Raw genomic sequence first — 15,609 nt, 5'->3', positions numbered from 1 at the left:
GTTGGGCCTGGTTAGTACTTGGATGGGAGACCACCTGGGAATACAAGGTGATGTAGATATTTTTATACTACCAACACCGTTCTGTTGATGTATTCCATTTTCAAACGTATTCATTTATGAACCAGTAGTTAGAAGTAGAAAAGTTCTAACAGAAACCATAAAGCTCATCTACAGCCACACCACACTGGATACGCCCAATCTCATCTGATCTTGGAAGCTAAGCAGTGTTGGGCCTGGTTAGTACTTGGATGGGAGACCACCTGGGAATACATAGGTGGTGTAGATATTTTTATACTGCCAACACCGTTCTGTTGATGCATTCCATTTTCAAATGTATTCATTTATGAACCAGTAGTTAGAAGTAGAAAAGTTCAAACAGAAACCACAAAGCTCATCTACAGCCACACCACACTGGATACGCCCACTCTCATCTGATCTTGGAAGCTAAGCAGTGTTGGGCCTGGTTAGTACTTGGATGGGAGACCACCTGGGAATACATAGGTGGTGTAGATATTTTTATACTGCCAACACCGTTCTGTTGATGCATTCCATTTTCAAACGTATTCATTTATGAACCAGTAGTTAGAAGTAGAAAAGTTCTAACAGAAACCACAAAGCTCATCTACAGCCACACCACACTGGATACGCCCAATCTCATCTGATCTAGAAAGATAAGCAGTGTTCAGCCTGGTTAGTACTTGGATGGGAGACCACCTGGGAATACAAGGTGCTGTAGATATTTTTATACTGCCAACACCGTTCTGTTGATGCATTCCATTTTCAAACGTATTCATTTATGAACCAGTAGTTAGAAGTAGAAAATGTCTAACAGAAACCACAAAGCTCATCTACAGCCACACCACACTGGATACGCCCACTCTCATCTGATCTTGGAAGCTAAGCAGTGTTGGGCCTGGTTAGTACTTGGATGGGATACCACCTGGGAATACAAGGTGCTGTAGATATTTTTATACTGCCAACACCGTTCTGTTGATGCATTCCATTTTCAAACGTATTCATTTATGAACCAGTAGTTAGAAGTAGAAAAGTTCTAACAGAAACCACAAAGCTCATCTACAGCCACACCACACTGGATACGCCCAATCTCATCTGATCTTGGAAGCTAAGCAGTGTTGGGCCTGGTTAGTACTTGGATGGGAGACCACCTGGGAATACAAGGTGCTGTAGATATTTATATACTGCCAACACAGTTCTGTTGATGCATTCCATTTTCAAACGTATTCATTTATGAACCAGTAGTTAGAAGTAGAAAAGTTCTAACAGAAACCACAAAGCTCATCTACAGCCACACCACACTGTATACGCCCACTCTCATCTGATCTTGGAAGCTAAGCAGTGTTGGGCCTGGTTAGTACTTGGATGGGAGACCACCTGGGAATACATAGGTGGTGTAGATATTTTTATACTGCCAACACCGTTCTGTTGATGCATTCCATTTTCAAACGTATTCATTTATGAACCAGTAGTTAGAAGTAGAAAAGTTCTAACAGAAACCGCAAAGCTCATCTACAGCCACACCACACTGGATACGCCCAATCTCATCTGATCTAGAAAGATAAGCAGTGTTGAGCCTGGTTAGTACTTGGATGGGAGACCACCTGGGAATACAAGGTGCTGTAGATATTTTTATACTGCCAACACCGTTCTGTTGATGCATTCCATTTTCAAACGTATTCATTTATGAACCAGTAGTTAGAAGTAGAAAATGTCTAACAGAAACCACAAAGCTCATCTACAGCCACACCACACTGGATACGCCCACTCTCATCTGATCTTGGAAGCTAAGCAGTGTTGGGCCTGGTTAGTACTTGGATGGGAGACCACCTGGGAATACAAGGTGCTGTAGATATTTATATACTGCCAACACTGTTCTGTTGATGCATTCCATTTTCAAACGTATTCATTTATGAACCAGTAGTTAGAAGTAGAAAAGTACTAACAGAAACCATAAAGCTCTTCTACAGCCACACCACACTGGATATGCCCAATCTCATCTGATCTTGGAAGCAAAGCAGTGTTGGGCCTGGTTAGTACTTGGATGGGAGACCACCTGGGAATACAAGGTGCTGTAGATAATTTTATACTGCCAACACCGTTCTGTTGATGCATTCCATTTTCAAACGTATTAATTTATGAACCAGTAGTTAGAAGTAGAAAAGTTCTAACAGAAACCACAAAGCTCATCTACAGCCACACCACACTGGATACGCCCAATCTCATCTCATCTTGGAAGCTAAGCAGTGTTGGGCCTTGTTAGTACTTGGATGGGAGACCACCTGGGAATACAAAGTGCTGTAGATATTTTTATACTGCCAACACCGTTCTGTTGATGCATTCCATTTTCAAACGTATTCATTTATGAACCAGTAGTTAGAAGTAGAAAAGTTCTAACAGAAACCACAAAGCTCATCTACAGCCACACCACACTGGATACGCCCAATCTCATCTGATCTAGAAAGATAAGCAGTGTTGAGCCTGGTTAGTACTTGGATGGGAGACCACCTGGGAATACAAGGTGCTGTAGATATTTTTATACTGCCAACACCGTTCTGTTGATGCATTCCATTTTCAAACGTATTCATTTATGAACCAGTAGTTAGAAGTAGAAAATGTCTAACAGAAACCACAAAGCTCATCTACAGCCACACCACACTGGATACGCCCACTCTCATCTGATCTTGGAAGCTAAGCAGTGTTGGGCCTGGTTAGTACTTGGATGGGATACCACCTGGGAATACAAGGTGCTGTAGATATTTTTATACTGCCAACACCGTTCTGTTGATGCATTCCATTTTCAAACGTATTCATTTATGAACCAGTAGTTAGAAGTAGAAAAGTTCTAACAGAAACCACAAAGCTCATCTACAGCCACACCACACTGGATACGCCCAATCTCATCTGATCTTGGAAGCTAAGCAGTGTTGGGCCTGGTTAGTACTTGGATGGGAGACCACCTGGGAATACAAGGTGCTGTAGATATTTATATACTGCCAACACAGTTCTGTTGATGCATTCCATTTTCAAACGTATTCATTTATGAACCAGTAGTTAGAAGTAGAAAAGTTCTAACAGAAACCACAAAGCTCATCTACAGCCACACCACACTGTATACGCCCACTCTCATCTGATCTTGGAAGCTAAGCAGTGTTGGGCCTGGTTAGTACTTGGATGGGAGACCACCTGGGAATACATAGGTGGTGTAGATATTTTTATACTGCCAACACCGTTCTGTTGATGCATTCCATTTTCAAACGTATTCATTTATGAACCAGTAGTTAGAAGTAGAAAAGTTCTAACAGAAACCGCAAAGCTCATCTACAGCCACACCACACTGGATACGCCCAATCTCATCTGATCTAGAAAGATAAGCAGTGTTGAGCCTGGTTAGTACTTGGATGGGAGACCACCTGGGAATACAAGGTGCTGTAGATATTTTTATACTGCCAACACCGTTCTGTTGATGCATTCCATTTTCAAACGTATTCATTTATGAACCAGTAGTTAGAAGTAGAAAATGTCTAACAGAAACCACAAAGCTCATCTACAGCCACACCACACTGGATACGCCCACTCTCATCTGATCTTGGAAGCTAAGCAGTGTTGGGCCTGGTTAGTACTTGGATGGGAGACCACCTGGGAATACAAGGTGCTGTAGATATTTATATACTGCCAACACTGTTCTGTTGATGCATTCCATTTTCAAACGTATTCATTTATGAACCAGTAGTTAGAAGTAGAAAAGTACTAACAGAAACCATAAAGCTCTTCTACAGCCACACCACACTGGATATGCCCAATCTCATCTGATCTTGGAAGCAAAGCAGTGTTGGGCCTGGTTAGTACTTGGATGGGAGACCACCTGGGAATACAAGGTGCTGTAGATAATTTTATACTGCCAACACCGTTCTGTTGATGCATTCCATTTTCAAACGTATTAATTTATGAACCAGTAGTTAGAAGTAGAAAAGTTCTAACAGAAACCACAAAGCTCATCTACAGCCACACCACACTGGATACGCCCAATCTCATCTCATCTTGGAAGCTAAGCAGTGTTGGGCCTTGTTAGTACTTGGATGGGAGACCACCTGGGAATACAAAGTGCTGTAGATATTTTTATACTGCCAACACCGTTCTGTTGATGCATTCCATTTTCAAACGTATTCATTTATGAACCAGTAGTTAGAAGTAGAAAAGTTCTAACAGAAACCACAAAGCTCATCTACAGCCACACCACACTGGATACGCCCAATCTCATCTGATCTTGGAAGCTAAGCAGTGTTGGGCCTGGTTAGTACTTGGATGGGAGACCACCTGGGAATACAAGGTGCTGTAGATATTTTTATACTGCCAACACCGTTCTGTTGATGCATTCCATTTTCAAACGTATTCATTTATGAACCAGTAGTTAGAAGTAGAAAAGTTCTAACAGAAACCATAAAGCTCATCTACAGCCACACCACACTGGATACGCCCAATATTATCTGATCTTGGAAGCTAAGCAGTGTTGGGCCTGGTTAGTACTTGGATGGGAGACCACCTGGGAATACAAGGTGCTGTAGATATTTTTATACTTCCAACACCGTTCTGTTGATGCATTCAATTTTCAAATGTATTCATTTATGAACCAGTAGTTAGAAGTAGAAAAGTTCAAACAGAAACCACAAAGCTCATTTACAGCCACACCACACTGGATACGCCCAATCTCATCTGATCTTGGAAGCTAAGCAGTATTGGGCCTGGTTAGTACTTGGATGGGAGACCACCTGGGAATACAAGGTGCTAAAGATAATTTTATACTGCCAACACCATTCTGTTGATGCATTCCATTTTAAAATGTATTCATTTATGAACCAGTAGTTAGAAGTAGAAAAGTTCTAACAGAAACCACCAAGTTCATCTACAGCCACACCACACTGGATACGCCCAATCTCATCTGATCTTGGAAGCTAAGCAGTGTTGGGCCTGGTTAGTACTTGGATGGGAGACCACCTGGGAATACAAGGTGCTGTAGATATTTTTATACTGCCTACACCGTTCTGTTGATGCATTCCATTTTCAAACGTATTCATTTATGAACCAGTAGTTACAAGTAGAAAAGTTCTAACAGAAACCACAAAGCTCATCTACAGCCACACCACACTGGATACGCCCAATCTCATCTGATCTTGGAAGCTAAGCAGTGTTGGGCCTGGTTAGTACTTGGATGGGAGACCACCTGGGAATACAAGGTGCTGTAGATATTTTTATACTGCCAACACCGTTCTGTTGATGCATTCCATTTTCAAACGTATTCATTTATGAACCAGTAGTTAGAAGTAGAAAAGTTCAAACAGAAACCACAAAGCTCATCTACAGCCACACCACACTGGATACGCCCAATCTCATCTGATCTTGGAAGCTAAGCAGTGCTGGGCCTGGTTAGTACTTTGATGGGAGACCACCTGGGAATACAAGGTGCTGTAGATATTTTTATACTGCCAACACCGTTCTGTTGATGCATTCCATTTTCAAACGTATTCATTTATGAACCAGTAGTTAGAAGTAGAAAAGTTCTAACAGAAACCATAAAGCTCATCTACAGCCACACCACACTGGATACGCCCAAGCTCATCTGATCTTGGAAGCTAAGCAGTGTTGGGTCTGGTTAGTACTTGGATGGGAGACCACCTGGGAATACAAGGTGCTGTAGATAATTTTATACTGCCAACACCGTTCTGTTGATGCATTCCATTTTAAAATGTATTCATTTATGAACCAGTAGTTAGAAGTAGAAAAGTTCTAACAGAAACCACAAAGTTCATCTACAGCCACACTACACTGGATTCGCCCAATCTCATCTGATCTTGGAAGCTAAGCAGTGTTGGGCCTGGTTAGTACTTGGATGGGAGACCACCTGGGAATACAAGGTGCTGTAGATATTTTTATACTGCCAACACCGTTCTGTTGATGCATTCCATTTTCAAATGTATTCATTTATGAACCAGTAGTTAGAAGTAGAAAAGTTCTAACAGAAACCGCAAAGCTCATCTACAGCCACACCACACTGGATACGCCCAATCTCATCTGATCTTGGAAGCTAAGCAGTGTTGGGCCTGGTTAGTACTTGGATGGGAGACCACCTGGGAATACAAGGTGCTGTAGATATTTTTATACTGCCAACACCGTTCTGTTGATGCATTCCATTTTAAAACGTATTCATTTATGAACCAGTAGTTAGAAGTAGAAAAGTTCTAACAGAAACCACAAAGCTTATCTACAGCCACACCACACTGGATACGCCCAATCTCATCTGATCTTGGAAGCTAAGCAGTGTTGGGCCTGGTTAGTACTTGGATGGGAGACCACCTGGGAATACAAGGTGCTGTAGATATTTTTATACTGCCAACACCGTTCTGTTGATGCATTCCATTTTCAAACGTATTCATTTATGAACCAGTAGTTAGAAGTAGAAAAGTACTAACAGAAACCATAAAGCTCTTCTACAGCCACACCACACTGGATATGCCCAATCTCATCTAATCTTGGAAGCTAAGCAGTGTTGGGCCTGGTTAGTACTTGGATGGGAGACCACCTGGGAATACATAGGTGCTGTAAATACCACACTGGATATGCCCAATCTCATCTGATCTTGGAAGCTAAGCAGTGTTGGGCCTGGTTAGTACTTGGATGGGAGACCACCTGGGAATACATAGGTGCTGTAAATATTTTTATACTGCCAACACCGTTCTGTTGATGCATTCCATTTTCAAACGTATTCATTTATGAACCAGTAGTTAGAAGTAGAAAAGTTCTAACAGAAACCGTAATGCTCATCTACAGCCACACCACACTGGATACGCCCAATCTCATCTGATCTTGGAAGCTAAGCAGTGTTGGGCCTTTTTAGTACTTGGATGGGAGACCACCTGGGAATACAAGGTGCTGTAGATACTTTTATACTGCCAACACCGTTCTGTTGATGCATTCAATTTTCAAATGTATTCATTTATGAACCAGTAGTTAGAAGTAGAAAAGTTCAAACAGAAACCACAAAGCTCATCTACAGCCACACCACACTGGATACGCCCACTCTCATCTGATCTTGGAAGCTAAGCAGTGTTGGGCCTGGTTAGTACTTTGATGGGAGACCACCTGGGAATACATAGGTGGTGTAGATATTTTTATACTGCCAACACCGTTCTGTTGATGCATTCCATTTTCAAACGTATTCATTTATGAACCAGTAGTTAGAAGTAGAAAATGTCTAACAGAAACCACAAAGCTCATCTACAGCCACACCACACTGGATATGCCCACTATCATCTGATCTTGGAAGCTAAGCAGTGTTGGGCCTGGTTAGTACTTGGATGGGATACCACCTGGGAATACAAGGTGCTGTAGATATTTTTATACTGCCAACACCGTTCTGTTGATGCATTCCATTGTCAAACGTATTCATTTATGAACCAGTAGTTAGAAGTAGAAAAGTTCTAACAGAAACCACAAAGCTCATCTACAGCCACACCACACTGGATACGCCCAATCTCATCTGATCTTGGAAGCTAAGCAGTGTTGGGCCTGGTTAGTACTTGGATGGGAGACCACCTGGGAATACAAGGTGCTGTAGATATTTATATACTGCCAACACTGTTCTGTTGATGCATTCCATTTTCAAACGTATTCATTTATGAACCAGTAGTTAGAAGTAGAAAAGTTCTAACAGAAACCACAAAGCTCATCTACAGCCACACCACACTGGATACACCCAATCTCATCTGATCTTGGAAGCTAAGCAGTGTTGGGCCTGGTTAGTACTTGGATGGGAGACCACCTGGGAATACAAGGTGCTGTAGATATTTTTATACTGCCAACACCGTTCTGTTGATGCATTCCATTTTCAAACGTATTCATTTATGAACCAGTAGTTAGAAGTAGAAAAGTTCTAACAGAAACCACAAAGCTCATCTACAGCCACACCACACTGGATACGCCCAATCTCATCTGATCTTGGAAGCTAAGCAGTGTTGGGCCTGGTTAGTACTTGGATGGGAGACCACCTGGGAATACAAGGTGCTGTAGATATTTTTATACTGCCAACACCGTTCTGTTGATGCATTCCATTTTCAAATGTATTCATTTATGAACCAGTAGTTAGAAGTAGAAAAGTACTAACAGAAACCATAAAGCTCTTCTACAGCCACACCACACTGGATATGCCCAATCTCATCTGATCTTGGAAGCAAAGCAGTGTTGGGCCTGGTTAGTACTTGGATGGGAGACCACCTGGGAATACAAGGTGCTGTAGATAATTTTATACTGCCAACACCGTTCTGTTGATGCATTCCATTTTCAAACGTATTCATTTATGAACCAGTAGTTAGAAGTAGAAAAGTTCTAACAGAAACCACAAAGCTCATCTACAGCCACACCACACTGGATACGCCCAATCTCATCTCATCTTGGAAGCTAAGCAGTGGTGGGCCTGGTTAGTACTTGGATGGGAGACCACCTGGGAATACAAAGTGCTGTAGATATTTTTATACTGCCAACACCGTTCTGTTGATGCATTCCATTTTCAAACGTATTCATTTATGAACCAGTAGTTAGAAGTAGAAAAGTTCTAACAGAAACCACAAAGCTCATCTACAGCCACACCACACTGGATACGCCCAATCTCATCTGATCTTGGAAGCTAAGCAGTGTTGGGCCTGGTTAGTACTTGGATGGGAGACCACCTGGGAATACAAGGTGCTGTAGATATTTTTATACTGCCAACACCGTTCTGTTGATGCATTCCATTTTCAAACGTATTCATTTATGAACCAGTAGTTAGAAGTAGAAAAGTTCTAACAGAAACCACAAAGCTCATCTACAGCCACACCACACTGGATACTCATAATCTCCTCTGATCTTGGAAGCTAAGCAGTGTTAGGCCTGGTTAGTACTTGGATGGGAGACCACCTGGTAATACAAGGTGCTGTAGACATTTTTATACTTCCAACACCGTTCTGTTGATGCATTCAATTTTCAAATGTATTCATTTATGAACCAGTAGTTAGAAGTAGAAAAGTTCAAACAGAAACCACAAAGCTCATTTACAGCCACACCACACTGGATACGCCCAATCTCATCTGATCTTGGAAGCTAAGCAGTATTGGGCCTGGTTGGTACTTGGATGGGAGACCACCTGGGAATACGAGGTGCTGTAGATATTTTTTATACTGCCAACACCGTTCTGTTGATGCATTCCATTTTCAAACGTATTCATTTATGAACCAGTAGTTAGAAGTAGAAAAGTTCAAACAGAAACCACAAAGCTCATCTACAGCCACACCACACTGGATACGCCCAATCTCATCTGATCTTGGAAGCTAAGCAGTGCTGGGCCTGGTTAGTACTTTGATGGGAGACCACCTGGGAATACAAGGTGCTGTAGATATTTTTATACTGCCTATACCGTTCTGTTGATGCATTCCATTTTCAAACGTATTCATTTATGAACCAGTAGTTACAAGTAGAAAAGTTCTAACAGAAACCACAAAGCTCATCTACAGCCACACCACACTGGATACGCCCAATCTCATCTGATCTTGGAAGCTAAGCAGTATTGGGCCTGGTTGGTACTTGGATGGGAGACCACCTGGGAATACGAGGTGCTGTAGATATTTTTTATACTGCCAACACCGTTCTGTTGATGCATTCCATTTTCAAACGTATTCATTTATGAACCAGTAGTTAGAAGTAGAAAAGTTCAAACAGAAACCACAAAGCTCATCTACAGCCACACCACACTGGATACGCCCAATCTCATCTGATCTTGGAAGCTAAGCAGTGCTGGGCCTGGTTAGTACTTTGATGGGAGACCACCTGGGAATACAAGGTGCTGTAGATATTTTTATACTGCCAACACCGTTCTGTTGATGCATTCCATTTTCAGACGTATTCATTTATGAACCAGTAGTTAGAAGTAGAAAAGTTCTAACAGAAACCATAAAGCTCATCTACAACCACACCACACTGGATACGGCCAAGCTCATCTGATCTTGGAAGCTAAGCAGTGTTGGGTCTGGTTAGTACTTGGATGGGAGACCACCTGGGAATACAAGGTGCTGTAGATAATTTTATACTGCCAACACCGTTCTGTTGATGCATTCCATTTTAAAATGTATTCATTTATGAACCAGTAGTTAGAAGTAGAAAAGTTCTAACAGAAACCACAAAGTTCATCTACAGCCACACCACACTGGATTCGCCCAATCTCATCTGATCTTGGAAGCTAAGCAGTGTTGGGCCTGGTTAGTACTTGGATGGGAGACCACCTGGGAATACAAGGTGCTGTAGATATTTTTATACTGCCAACACCGTTCTGTTGATGCATTCCATTTTCAAACGTATTCATTTATGAACCAGTAGTTAGAAGTAGAAAAGTTCTAACAGAAACCGCCAAGCTCATCTACAGCCACACCACACTGGATACGCCCAATCTCATCTGATCTTGGAAGCTAAGCAGTGTTGGGCCTGGTTAGTACTTGGATGGGAGACCACCTGGGAATACAAGGTGCTGTAGATATTTTTATACTGCCAACACCGTTCTGTTGATGCATTCCATTTTCAAACGTATTCATTTATGAACCAGTAGTTAGAAGTAGAAAAGTTCTAACACAAACCATAAAGCTCATCTACAGCCACACCACATTGGATACGCCCAATCTCATCTGATCTTGAAAGCTAAGCAGTGTTGGGCCTGGTTAGTACTTGGATGGGAGACCACCTCGGAATACAAGGTGCTGTAGATAATTTTATACTGCCAACACCGTTCTGTTGATGCATTCCATTTTAAAACGTATTCATTTATGAACCAGTAGTTAGAAGTAGAAAAGTTCAAACAGAAACCACAAAGCTCATCTACAGCCACACCACACTGGATACGCCCAATCTCATCTGATCTTGGAAGCTAAGCAGTGTTGGGCCTGGTTAGTACTTGGATGGGAGACCACCTGGGAATGCAAGGTGCTGTAGATATTTTTATCCTGCCAACACCGTTCTGTTGATGCATTCCATTTTCAAACGTATTCATTTATGAACCAGTAGTTAGAAGTAGAAAAGTTCTAACAGAAACCACAAAGCTCATCTACATCCACACCACACTGGATACGCCCAATCTCATCTGATCTTGGAAGCAAAGCAGTGTTGGGCCTGGTTAGTACTTGGATGGGAGACCACCTGGGAATACAAGGTGCTGTTGATATTTTTATACTGCCAACACCGTTCTGTTGATGCATTCCATTTTAAAACGTATTCATTTATGAACCATTAGTTAGAAGTAGAAAAGTTCTAACAGAAACCAGAAAATTCATCTACAGCAACACCACACTGAATACGCCCAATCTCATCTGATCTTGGAAGCTAAGCAGTGTTGGGCCTGGTTAGTACTTGGATGGGAGACCACCTGGGAATACAAGGTGCTGTAGATATTTTTATACTGCCAACACCGTTCTGTTGATGCATTCCATTTTCAAACGTATTCGTTTATGAACCAGTAGTTAGAAGTAGAAAAGTTCTAACAGAAACCATAAAGCTCATCTACAGCCACACCACACTGGATACGCCCAATCTCATCTGATCTTGGAAGCTAAGCAGTGTTGGGACTGGTTAGTACTTGGATGGGAGACCACCTGGAATACAAGGTGCTGTAGATATTTTTATACTACCAACACCGTTCTGTTGATGCATTCCATTTTCAAACGTATTCATTTATGAACCAGTAGTTAGAAGTAGAAAAGTTCTAACAGAAACCAGTAAGTTCATCTACAGCAACACCAGACTGGATACGCTCAATCTCATCTGATCTTGGAAGCTAAGCAGTGTTGGGCCTGGTTAGTACTTGGATGGGAGACCACCTGGGAATACAAGGTGCTGTAGATATTTTTATACTGCCAACACCGTTCTGTTGATGCATTCCATTTTTAAACGTATTCGTTTATGAACCAGTAGTTAGAAGTAGAAAAGTTCTAACAGAAACCATAAAGCTCATCTACAGCCACACCACACTGGATACGCCCAATCTCATCTGATCTTGGAAGCTAAGCAGTGTTGGGCCTGGTTAGTACTTGGATGGGAGACCACCTGGGAATACAAGGTGCTGTAGATATTTTTATACTGCCAACACAGGTTCTGTTGATGCATTCTATTTTCAAATGTATTCATTTATGAACCAGTAGTTAGAAGTAGAAAAGTTCTAACAGAAACCACAAAGCTCATCTACAGCCACACCACACTGGATACGCCCAATCTCATCTGATCTTGGAAGCTAAGCAGTGTTGGGCCTAGTTAGTACTTGGATATGAGACCACCTGGGAATACAAGGTGCTGTAGATATTTTTATACTGCCAACACCGTTCTGTTGATGCATTCCATTTTCAAACGTATTCATTTATGAACCAGTAGTTAGAAGTAGAAAAGTACTAACAGAAACCATAAAGCTCTTCTACAGCCACAGCACACTGGATATGCCCAATCTCATCTGATCTTGGAAGCTAAGCAGTGTTGGGCCTGGTTAGTACTTGGATGGGAGACCACCTGGAAATACATAGGTGCTGTAAATATTTTTATACTGCCAACACCGTTCTGTTGATGCATTCCATTTTCAAACGTATTCATTTATGAACCAGTAGTTAGAAGTAGAAAAGTTCTAACAGAAACCACAAAGCTCATCTACAGCCACACCACACTGGATACGCCCAATCTCATCTGATCTTGGAAGCTAAGCAGTGTTGGGCCTGGTTAGTACTTGGATGGGAGACCACCTGGGAATACAAGGTGCTGTAGATAATTTTATACTGCCAACACCGTTCTGTTGATGCATTCCATTTTAAAATGTATTCATTTATGAACCAGTAGTTAGAAGTAGAAAAGTTCTAACAGAAACCACCAAGTTCATCTACAGCCACACCACACTGGATACGCCCAATCTCATCTGATCTTGGAAACTAAGCAGTGTTGGGCCTGGTTAGTACTTGGATGGGAGACCACCTGGGAATACAAGGTGCTGTAGATATTTTTATACTGCCTACACCGTTCTGTTGATGCATTCCATTTTCAAACGTATTCATTTATGAACCAGTAGTTACAAGTAGAAAAGTTCTAACAGAAACCACAAAGCTCATCTACAGCCACACCACACTGGATACGCCCAATCTCATCTGATCTTGGAAGCTAAGCAGTATTGGGCCTGGTTAGTACTTGGATGGGAGACCACCTGGGAATACAAGGTGCTGTAGATATTTTTTATACTGCCAACACCGTTCTGTTGATGCATTCCATTTTCAAACGTATTCATTTATGAACCAGTAGTTAGAAGTAGAAAAGTTCAAACAGAAACCACAAAGCTCATCTACAGCCACACCATACTGGATACGCCCAATCTCATCTGATCTTGGAAGCTAAGCAGTGCTGGGCCTGGTTAGTACTTTGATGGGAGACCACCTGGGAATACAAGGTGCTGTAGATATTTTTATACTGCCAACACCGTTCTGTTGATGCATTCCATTTTCAAACGTATTAATTTATGAACCAGTAGTTAGAAGTAGAAAAGTTCTAACAGAAACCATAAAGCTCATCTACAGCCACACCACACTGGATACACCCAATCTCATCTGATCTTGGAAGCTAAGCAGTGTTGGGCCTGGTTAGTACTTGGATGGGAGACCACCTGGGAATACAAGGTGCTGTAGATATTTTTATACTACCAACACCGTTCTGTTGATGCATTCCATTTTCAAACGTATTCATTTATGAACCAGTAGTTAGAAGTAGAAAAGTTCTAACAGAAACCATAAAGCTCATCTACAGCCACACCACACTGGATACGCCCAATCTCATCTGATCTTGGAGGCTAAGCAGTGTTGGGCCTAGTTAGTACTTGGATGGGAGACCACCTGGGAATACAAGGTGATGTAGATACTTTTATACTGCCAACACCGTTCTGTTGATGCATTCAATTTTCAAATGTATTCATTTATGAACCAGTAGTTAGAAGTAGAAAAGTTCAAACAGAAACCACAAAGGTCATCTACAGCCACACCACACTGGATACGCCCACTCTCATCTGATCTTGGAAGCTAAGCAGTGTTGGGCCTGGTTAGTACTTGGATGGGAGACCACCTGGGAATACATAGGTGGTGTAGATATTTTTATACTGCCAACACCGTTCTGTTGATGCATTCCATTTTCAAACGTATTCATTTATGAACCAGTAGTTAGAAGTAGAAAAGTTCTAACAGAAACCACAGAGCTCATCTACAGCCACACCACACTGGATACGCCCAATCTCATCTGATCTAGAAAGATAAGCAGTGTTGAGCCTGGTTAGTACTTGGATGGGAGACCACCTGGGAATACAAGGTGCTGTAGATATTTTTATACTGCCAACACCGTTCTGTTGATGCATTCCATTTTCAAACGTATTCATTTATGAACCAGTAGTTAGAAGTAGAAAATGTCTAACAGAAACCACAAAGCTCATCTACAGCCACACCACACTGGATACGCCCACTCTCATCTGATCTTGGAAGCTAAGCAGTGTTGGGCCTGGTTAGTACTTGGATGGGATACCACCTGGGAATACAAGGTGCTGTAGATATTTTTATACTGCCAACACCGTTCTGTTGATGCATTCCATTTTCCAACGTATTCATTTATGAACCAGTAGTTAGAAGTAGAAAAGTACTAACAGAAACCGCAAAGCTCATCTACAGCCACACCACACTGGATACGCCCAATCTCATCTGATCTTGGAAGCTAAGCAGTGTTGGGCCTGGTTAGTACTTGGATGGGAGACCACCTGGGAATACAAGGTGCTGTAGATATCTATATACTGCCAACACTGTTCTGTTGATGCATTCCATTTTCAAACGTATTCATTTATGAACCAGTAGTTAGAAGTAGAAAAGTTCTAACAGAAACCACAAAGCTCATCTACAGCCACACCACACTGGATACACCCAATCTCATCTGATCTTGGAAGCTAAGCAGTGTTGGGCCTGGTTAGTACTTGGATGGGAGACCACCTGGGAATACAAGGTGCTGTAGATATTTGTATACTGCCAACACCGTTCTGTTGATGCATTCCATTTTCAAACATATTCATTTATGAACCAGTAGTTAGAAGTAGAAAAGTTCTAACAGAAACCACAAAGCTCATCTACAGCCACACCACACTGGATACGCCCAATCTCATCTGATCTTGGAAGCTAAGCAGTGTTGGGCCTGGTTAGTACTTGGATGGGAGACCACCTGGGAATACAAGGTGCTGTAGATAATTTTATACTGCCAACACCGTTCTGTTGATGCATTCCATTTTAAAATGTATTCATTTATGAACCAGTAGTTAGAAGTAGAAAAGTTCTAACAGAAACCACCAAGTTCATCTACAGCCACACCACACTGGATACGCCCAATCTCATCTGATCTTGGAAACTAAGCAGTGTTGGGCCTGGTTAGTACTTGGATGGGAGACCACCTGGGAATACAAGGTGCTGTAGATATTTTTATACTGCCTACACCGTTCTGTTGATGCATTCCATTTTCAAACGTATTCATTTATGAACC

General features: G+C 41.8%; 45 non-coding genes and 24 pseudogenes across 45 annotated transcripts in view; all 69 read left to right on the top strand.

Moving 5' to 3' along the window:
• Positions 1–59, top strand: part of LOC135064958 (5S ribosomal RNA) — a 119-nt gene extending 60 nt beyond the window's left edge. The window contains exon 1 of the ribosomal RNA XR_010251254.1: positions 1–59. This exon is cut by the window's left edge and continues 60 nt beyond it. This is a non-coding gene — a ribosomal RNA (5S ribosomal RNA).
• A 107-nt stretch (positions 60–166) lies between these two features.
• LOC134885960 (5S ribosomal RNA) lies at positions 167–286 on the top strand. The gene has a single exon (XR_010170060.1). It is a non-coding gene; the product is annotated as a 5S ribosomal RNA (ribosomal RNA).
• A 107-nt stretch (positions 287–393) lies between these two features.
• On the top strand, positions 394–513 carry LOC134892718 (5S ribosomal RNA; annotated as a pseudogene).
• Positions 514–620: 107 nt separating this feature from the next.
• Positions 621–739, top strand: LOC134895601 (5S ribosomal RNA; annotated as a pseudogene).
• Positions 740–846: 107 nt separating this feature from the next.
• LOC134884839 (5S ribosomal RNA) lies at positions 847–965 on the top strand. Its single transcript, XR_010168971.1, has one exon. It is a non-coding gene; the product is annotated as a 5S ribosomal RNA (ribosomal RNA).
• A 107-nt stretch (positions 966–1,072) lies between these two features.
• On the top strand, positions 1,073–1,191 carry LOC134891530 (5S ribosomal RNA). The gene has a single exon (XR_010171471.1). It is a non-coding gene; the product is annotated as a 5S ribosomal RNA (ribosomal RNA).
• Positions 1,192–1,298: 107 nt separating this feature from the next.
• LOC134893408 (5S ribosomal RNA) lies at positions 1,299–1,418 on the top strand (annotated as a pseudogene).
• A 107-nt stretch (positions 1,419–1,525) lies between these two features.
• LOC134892096 (5S ribosomal RNA) lies at positions 1,526–1,644 on the top strand (annotated as a pseudogene).
• A 107-nt stretch (positions 1,645–1,751) lies between these two features.
• On the top strand, positions 1,752–1,870 carry LOC135067686 (5S ribosomal RNA). Its single transcript, XR_010253897.1, has one exon. It is a non-coding gene; the product is annotated as a 5S ribosomal RNA (ribosomal RNA).
• A 107-nt stretch (positions 1,871–1,977) lies between these two features.
• On the top strand, positions 1,978–2,096 carry LOC135069940 (5S ribosomal RNA). Its single transcript, XR_010256118.1, has one exon. It is a non-coding gene; the product is annotated as a 5S ribosomal RNA (ribosomal RNA).
• Positions 2,097–2,203: 107 nt separating this feature from the next.
• LOC134887523 (5S ribosomal RNA) lies at positions 2,204–2,322 on the top strand (annotated as a pseudogene).
• A 107-nt stretch (positions 2,323–2,429) lies between these two features.
• On the top strand, positions 2,430–2,548 carry LOC134892095 (5S ribosomal RNA; annotated as a pseudogene).
• A 107-nt stretch (positions 2,549–2,655) lies between these two features.
• LOC134884838 (5S ribosomal RNA) lies at positions 2,656–2,774 on the top strand. The gene has a single exon (XR_010168970.1). It is a non-coding gene; the product is annotated as a 5S ribosomal RNA (ribosomal RNA).
• A 107-nt stretch (positions 2,775–2,881) lies between these two features.
• On the top strand, positions 2,882–3,000 carry LOC134891517 (5S ribosomal RNA). The gene has a single exon (XR_010171470.1). It is a non-coding gene; the product is annotated as a 5S ribosomal RNA (ribosomal RNA).
• A 107-nt stretch (positions 3,001–3,107) lies between these two features.
• On the top strand, positions 3,108–3,227 carry LOC134893406 (5S ribosomal RNA; annotated as a pseudogene).
• Positions 3,228–3,334: 107 nt separating this feature from the next.
• Positions 3,335–3,453, top strand: LOC134892094 (5S ribosomal RNA; annotated as a pseudogene).
• A 107-nt stretch (positions 3,454–3,560) lies between these two features.
• On the top strand, positions 3,561–3,679 carry LOC135067685 (5S ribosomal RNA). Its single transcript, XR_010253896.1, has one exon. It is a non-coding gene; the product is annotated as a 5S ribosomal RNA (ribosomal RNA).
• A 107-nt stretch (positions 3,680–3,786) lies between these two features.
• Positions 3,787–3,905, top strand: LOC135069939 (5S ribosomal RNA). Its single transcript, XR_010256117.1, has one exon. It is a non-coding gene; the product is annotated as a 5S ribosomal RNA (ribosomal RNA).
• A 107-nt stretch (positions 3,906–4,012) lies between these two features.
• LOC134887522 (5S ribosomal RNA) lies at positions 4,013–4,131 on the top strand (annotated as a pseudogene).
• A 107-nt stretch (positions 4,132–4,238) lies between these two features.
• LOC134891505 (5S ribosomal RNA) lies at positions 4,239–4,357 on the top strand. Its single transcript, XR_010171468.1, has one exon. It is a non-coding gene; the product is annotated as a 5S ribosomal RNA (ribosomal RNA).
• Positions 4,358–4,464: 107 nt separating this feature from the next.
• Positions 4,465–4,583, top strand: LOC134888896 (5S ribosomal RNA; annotated as a pseudogene).
• A 107-nt stretch (positions 4,584–4,690) lies between these two features.
• LOC134895006 (5S ribosomal RNA) lies at positions 4,691–4,807 on the top strand (annotated as a pseudogene).
• Positions 4,808–4,916: 109 nt separating this feature from the next.
• On the top strand, positions 4,917–5,035 carry LOC134891494 (5S ribosomal RNA). The gene has a single exon (XR_010171467.1). It is a non-coding gene; the product is annotated as a 5S ribosomal RNA (ribosomal RNA).
• A 107-nt stretch (positions 5,036–5,142) lies between these two features.
• LOC134891483 (5S ribosomal RNA) lies at positions 5,143–5,261 on the top strand. Its single transcript, XR_010171466.1, has one exon. It is a non-coding gene; the product is annotated as a 5S ribosomal RNA (ribosomal RNA).
• Positions 5,262–5,368: 107 nt separating this feature from the next.
• On the top strand, positions 5,369–5,487 carry LOC135058343 (5S ribosomal RNA). The gene has a single exon (XR_010244774.1). It is a non-coding gene; the product is annotated as a 5S ribosomal RNA (ribosomal RNA).
• A 107-nt stretch (positions 5,488–5,594) lies between these two features.
• Positions 5,595–5,713, top strand: LOC134884796 (5S ribosomal RNA). The gene has a single exon (XR_010168930.1). It is a non-coding gene; the product is annotated as a 5S ribosomal RNA (ribosomal RNA).
• A 107-nt stretch (positions 5,714–5,820) lies between these two features.
• Positions 5,821–5,939, top strand: LOC135065178 (5S ribosomal RNA). Its single transcript, XR_010251465.1, has one exon. It is a non-coding gene; the product is annotated as a 5S ribosomal RNA (ribosomal RNA).
• A 107-nt stretch (positions 5,940–6,046) lies between these two features.
• On the top strand, positions 6,047–6,165 carry LOC134891471 (5S ribosomal RNA). The gene has a single exon (XR_010171465.1). It is a non-coding gene; the product is annotated as a 5S ribosomal RNA (ribosomal RNA).
• A 107-nt stretch (positions 6,166–6,272) lies between these two features.
• LOC134891459 (5S ribosomal RNA) lies at positions 6,273–6,391 on the top strand. The gene has a single exon (XR_010171464.1). It is a non-coding gene; the product is annotated as a 5S ribosomal RNA (ribosomal RNA).
• Positions 6,392–6,498: 107 nt separating this feature from the next.
• LOC134894215 (5S ribosomal RNA) lies at positions 6,499–6,618 on the top strand (annotated as a pseudogene).
• A 214-nt stretch (positions 6,619–6,832) lies between these two features.
• LOC134901034 (5S ribosomal RNA) lies at positions 6,833–6,951 on the top strand. The gene has a single exon (XR_010174531.1). It is a non-coding gene; the product is annotated as a 5S ribosomal RNA (ribosomal RNA).
• A 107-nt stretch (positions 6,952–7,058) lies between these two features.
• Positions 7,059–7,178, top strand: LOC134893254 (5S ribosomal RNA; annotated as a pseudogene).
• Positions 7,179–7,285: 107 nt separating this feature from the next.
• On the top strand, positions 7,286–7,404 carry LOC134894101 (5S ribosomal RNA; annotated as a pseudogene).
• Positions 7,405–7,511: 107 nt separating this feature from the next.
• LOC134891448 (5S ribosomal RNA) lies at positions 7,512–7,630 on the top strand. Its single transcript, XR_010171463.1, has one exon. It is a non-coding gene; the product is annotated as a 5S ribosomal RNA (ribosomal RNA).
• Positions 7,631–7,737: 107 nt separating this feature from the next.
• On the top strand, positions 7,738–7,856 carry LOC135069891 (5S ribosomal RNA). Its single transcript, XR_010256071.1, has one exon. It is a non-coding gene; the product is annotated as a 5S ribosomal RNA (ribosomal RNA).
• A 107-nt stretch (positions 7,857–7,963) lies between these two features.
• LOC134891436 (5S ribosomal RNA) lies at positions 7,964–8,082 on the top strand. The gene has a single exon (XR_010171462.1). It is a non-coding gene; the product is annotated as a 5S ribosomal RNA (ribosomal RNA).
• A 107-nt stretch (positions 8,083–8,189) lies between these two features.
• LOC135069938 (5S ribosomal RNA) lies at positions 8,190–8,308 on the top strand. Its single transcript, XR_010256116.1, has one exon. It is a non-coding gene; the product is annotated as a 5S ribosomal RNA (ribosomal RNA).
• Positions 8,309–8,415: 107 nt separating this feature from the next.
• Positions 8,416–8,534, top strand: LOC134893421 (5S ribosomal RNA; annotated as a pseudogene).
• A 107-nt stretch (positions 8,535–8,641) lies between these two features.
• LOC134891425 (5S ribosomal RNA) lies at positions 8,642–8,760 on the top strand. The gene has a single exon (XR_010171461.1). It is a non-coding gene; the product is annotated as a 5S ribosomal RNA (ribosomal RNA).
• Positions 8,761–8,867: 107 nt separating this feature from the next.
• Positions 8,868–8,986, top strand: LOC134896538 (5S ribosomal RNA; annotated as a pseudogene).
• Positions 8,987–9,093: 107 nt separating this feature from the next.
• Positions 9,094–9,212, top strand: LOC134884359 (5S ribosomal RNA). Its single transcript, XR_010168509.1, has one exon. It is a non-coding gene; the product is annotated as a 5S ribosomal RNA (ribosomal RNA).
• Positions 9,213–9,320: 108 nt separating this feature from the next.
• LOC135058342 (5S ribosomal RNA) lies at positions 9,321–9,439 on the top strand. Its single transcript, XR_010244773.1, has one exon. It is a non-coding gene; the product is annotated as a 5S ribosomal RNA (ribosomal RNA).
• Positions 9,440–9,546: 107 nt separating this feature from the next.
• On the top strand, positions 9,547–9,665 carry LOC135068279 (5S ribosomal RNA). The gene has a single exon (XR_010254483.1). It is a non-coding gene; the product is annotated as a 5S ribosomal RNA (ribosomal RNA).
• Positions 9,666–9,773: 108 nt separating this feature from the next.
• Positions 9,774–9,892, top strand: LOC135058341 (5S ribosomal RNA). The gene has a single exon (XR_010244772.1). It is a non-coding gene; the product is annotated as a 5S ribosomal RNA (ribosomal RNA).
• Positions 9,893–9,999: 107 nt separating this feature from the next.
• On the top strand, positions 10,000–10,118 carry LOC134893855 (5S ribosomal RNA; annotated as a pseudogene).
• A 107-nt stretch (positions 10,119–10,225) lies between these two features.
• Positions 10,226–10,344, top strand: LOC135058702 (5S ribosomal RNA). Its single transcript, XR_010245126.1, has one exon. It is a non-coding gene; the product is annotated as a 5S ribosomal RNA (ribosomal RNA).
• Positions 10,345–10,451: 107 nt separating this feature from the next.
• On the top strand, positions 10,452–10,570 carry LOC134891414 (5S ribosomal RNA). The gene has a single exon (XR_010171460.1). It is a non-coding gene; the product is annotated as a 5S ribosomal RNA (ribosomal RNA).
• Positions 10,571–10,677: 107 nt separating this feature from the next.
• LOC134885129 (5S ribosomal RNA) lies at positions 10,678–10,796 on the top strand. Its single transcript, XR_010169252.1, has one exon. It is a non-coding gene; the product is annotated as a 5S ribosomal RNA (ribosomal RNA).
• A 107-nt stretch (positions 10,797–10,903) lies between these two features.
• Positions 10,904–11,022, top strand: LOC134901877 (5S ribosomal RNA). Its single transcript, XR_010175353.1, has one exon. It is a non-coding gene; the product is annotated as a 5S ribosomal RNA (ribosomal RNA).
• A 107-nt stretch (positions 11,023–11,129) lies between these two features.
• Positions 11,130–11,248, top strand: LOC134888016 (5S ribosomal RNA; annotated as a pseudogene).
• A 107-nt stretch (positions 11,249–11,355) lies between these two features.
• LOC135059416 (5S ribosomal RNA) lies at positions 11,356–11,474 on the top strand. Its single transcript, XR_010245819.1, has one exon. It is a non-coding gene; the product is annotated as a 5S ribosomal RNA (ribosomal RNA).
• A 107-nt stretch (positions 11,475–11,581) lies between these two features.
• On the top strand, positions 11,582–11,699 carry LOC134892281 (5S ribosomal RNA; annotated as a pseudogene).
• Positions 11,700–11,806: 107 nt separating this feature from the next.
• On the top strand, positions 11,807–11,925 carry LOC134887332 (5S ribosomal RNA; annotated as a pseudogene).
• Positions 11,926–12,032: 107 nt separating this feature from the next.
• On the top strand, positions 12,033–12,151 carry LOC134891403 (5S ribosomal RNA). The gene has a single exon (XR_010171459.1). It is a non-coding gene; the product is annotated as a 5S ribosomal RNA (ribosomal RNA).
• Positions 12,152–12,259: 108 nt separating this feature from the next.
• Positions 12,260–12,378, top strand: LOC134888392 (5S ribosomal RNA; annotated as a pseudogene).
• Positions 12,379–12,485: 107 nt separating this feature from the next.
• Positions 12,486–12,605, top strand: LOC134895923 (5S ribosomal RNA; annotated as a pseudogene).
• Positions 12,606–12,712: 107 nt separating this feature from the next.
• LOC134891390 (5S ribosomal RNA) lies at positions 12,713–12,831 on the top strand. The gene has a single exon (XR_010171457.1). It is a non-coding gene; the product is annotated as a 5S ribosomal RNA (ribosomal RNA).
• Positions 12,832–12,938: 107 nt separating this feature from the next.
• LOC135064836 (5S ribosomal RNA) lies at positions 12,939–13,057 on the top strand. The gene has a single exon (XR_010251133.1). It is a non-coding gene; the product is annotated as a 5S ribosomal RNA (ribosomal RNA).
• Positions 13,058–13,164: 107 nt separating this feature from the next.
• LOC135063845 (5S ribosomal RNA) lies at positions 13,165–13,283 on the top strand. Its single transcript, XR_010250167.1, has one exon. It is a non-coding gene; the product is annotated as a 5S ribosomal RNA (ribosomal RNA).
• Positions 13,284–13,391: 108 nt separating this feature from the next.
• Positions 13,392–13,510, top strand: LOC135063443 (5S ribosomal RNA). The gene has a single exon (XR_010249775.1). It is a non-coding gene; the product is annotated as a 5S ribosomal RNA (ribosomal RNA).
• A 107-nt stretch (positions 13,511–13,617) lies between these two features.
• Positions 13,618–13,736, top strand: LOC135069776 (5S ribosomal RNA). The gene has a single exon (XR_010255958.1). It is a non-coding gene; the product is annotated as a 5S ribosomal RNA (ribosomal RNA).
• A 107-nt stretch (positions 13,737–13,843) lies between these two features.
• LOC134885655 (5S ribosomal RNA) lies at positions 13,844–13,962 on the top strand. Its single transcript, XR_010169765.1, has one exon. It is a non-coding gene; the product is annotated as a 5S ribosomal RNA (ribosomal RNA).
• Positions 13,963–14,069: 107 nt separating this feature from the next.
• On the top strand, positions 14,070–14,189 carry LOC134892717 (5S ribosomal RNA; annotated as a pseudogene).
• Positions 14,190–14,296: 107 nt separating this feature from the next.
• Positions 14,297–14,415, top strand: LOC134892093 (5S ribosomal RNA; annotated as a pseudogene).
• Positions 14,416–14,522: 107 nt separating this feature from the next.
• LOC134884837 (5S ribosomal RNA) lies at positions 14,523–14,641 on the top strand. The gene has a single exon (XR_010168969.1). It is a non-coding gene; the product is annotated as a 5S ribosomal RNA (ribosomal RNA).
• Positions 14,642–14,748: 107 nt separating this feature from the next.
• On the top strand, positions 14,749–14,867 carry LOC134891378 (5S ribosomal RNA). Its single transcript, XR_010171455.1, has one exon. It is a non-coding gene; the product is annotated as a 5S ribosomal RNA (ribosomal RNA).
• Positions 14,868–14,974: 107 nt separating this feature from the next.
• On the top strand, positions 14,975–15,093 carry LOC135069661 (5S ribosomal RNA). The gene has a single exon (XR_010255838.1). It is a non-coding gene; the product is annotated as a 5S ribosomal RNA (ribosomal RNA).
• Positions 15,094–15,200: 107 nt separating this feature from the next.
• On the top strand, positions 15,201–15,319 carry LOC134891366 (5S ribosomal RNA). The gene has a single exon (XR_010171454.1). It is a non-coding gene; the product is annotated as a 5S ribosomal RNA (ribosomal RNA).
• Positions 15,320–15,426: 107 nt separating this feature from the next.
• Positions 15,427–15,545, top strand: LOC135064835 (5S ribosomal RNA). The gene has a single exon (XR_010251132.1). It is a non-coding gene; the product is annotated as a 5S ribosomal RNA (ribosomal RNA).
• Positions 15,546–15,609: the final 64 nt, after the last annotated feature.

The sequence above is a fragment of the Pseudophryne corroboree genome, chromosome 3, assembly GCF_028390025.1.
Source record: "Pseudophryne corroboree isolate aPseCor3 chromosome 3, aPseCor3.hap2, whole genome shotgun sequence".
In the NCBI taxonomy this organism is placed as follows: Eukaryota; Metazoa; Chordata; class Amphibia; order Anura; family Myobatrachidae; genus Pseudophryne; species Pseudophryne corroboree.
Note: the sequence above shows the minus strand (reverse complement) of the source record. Positions and strands in the feature narration are given on the sequence as shown.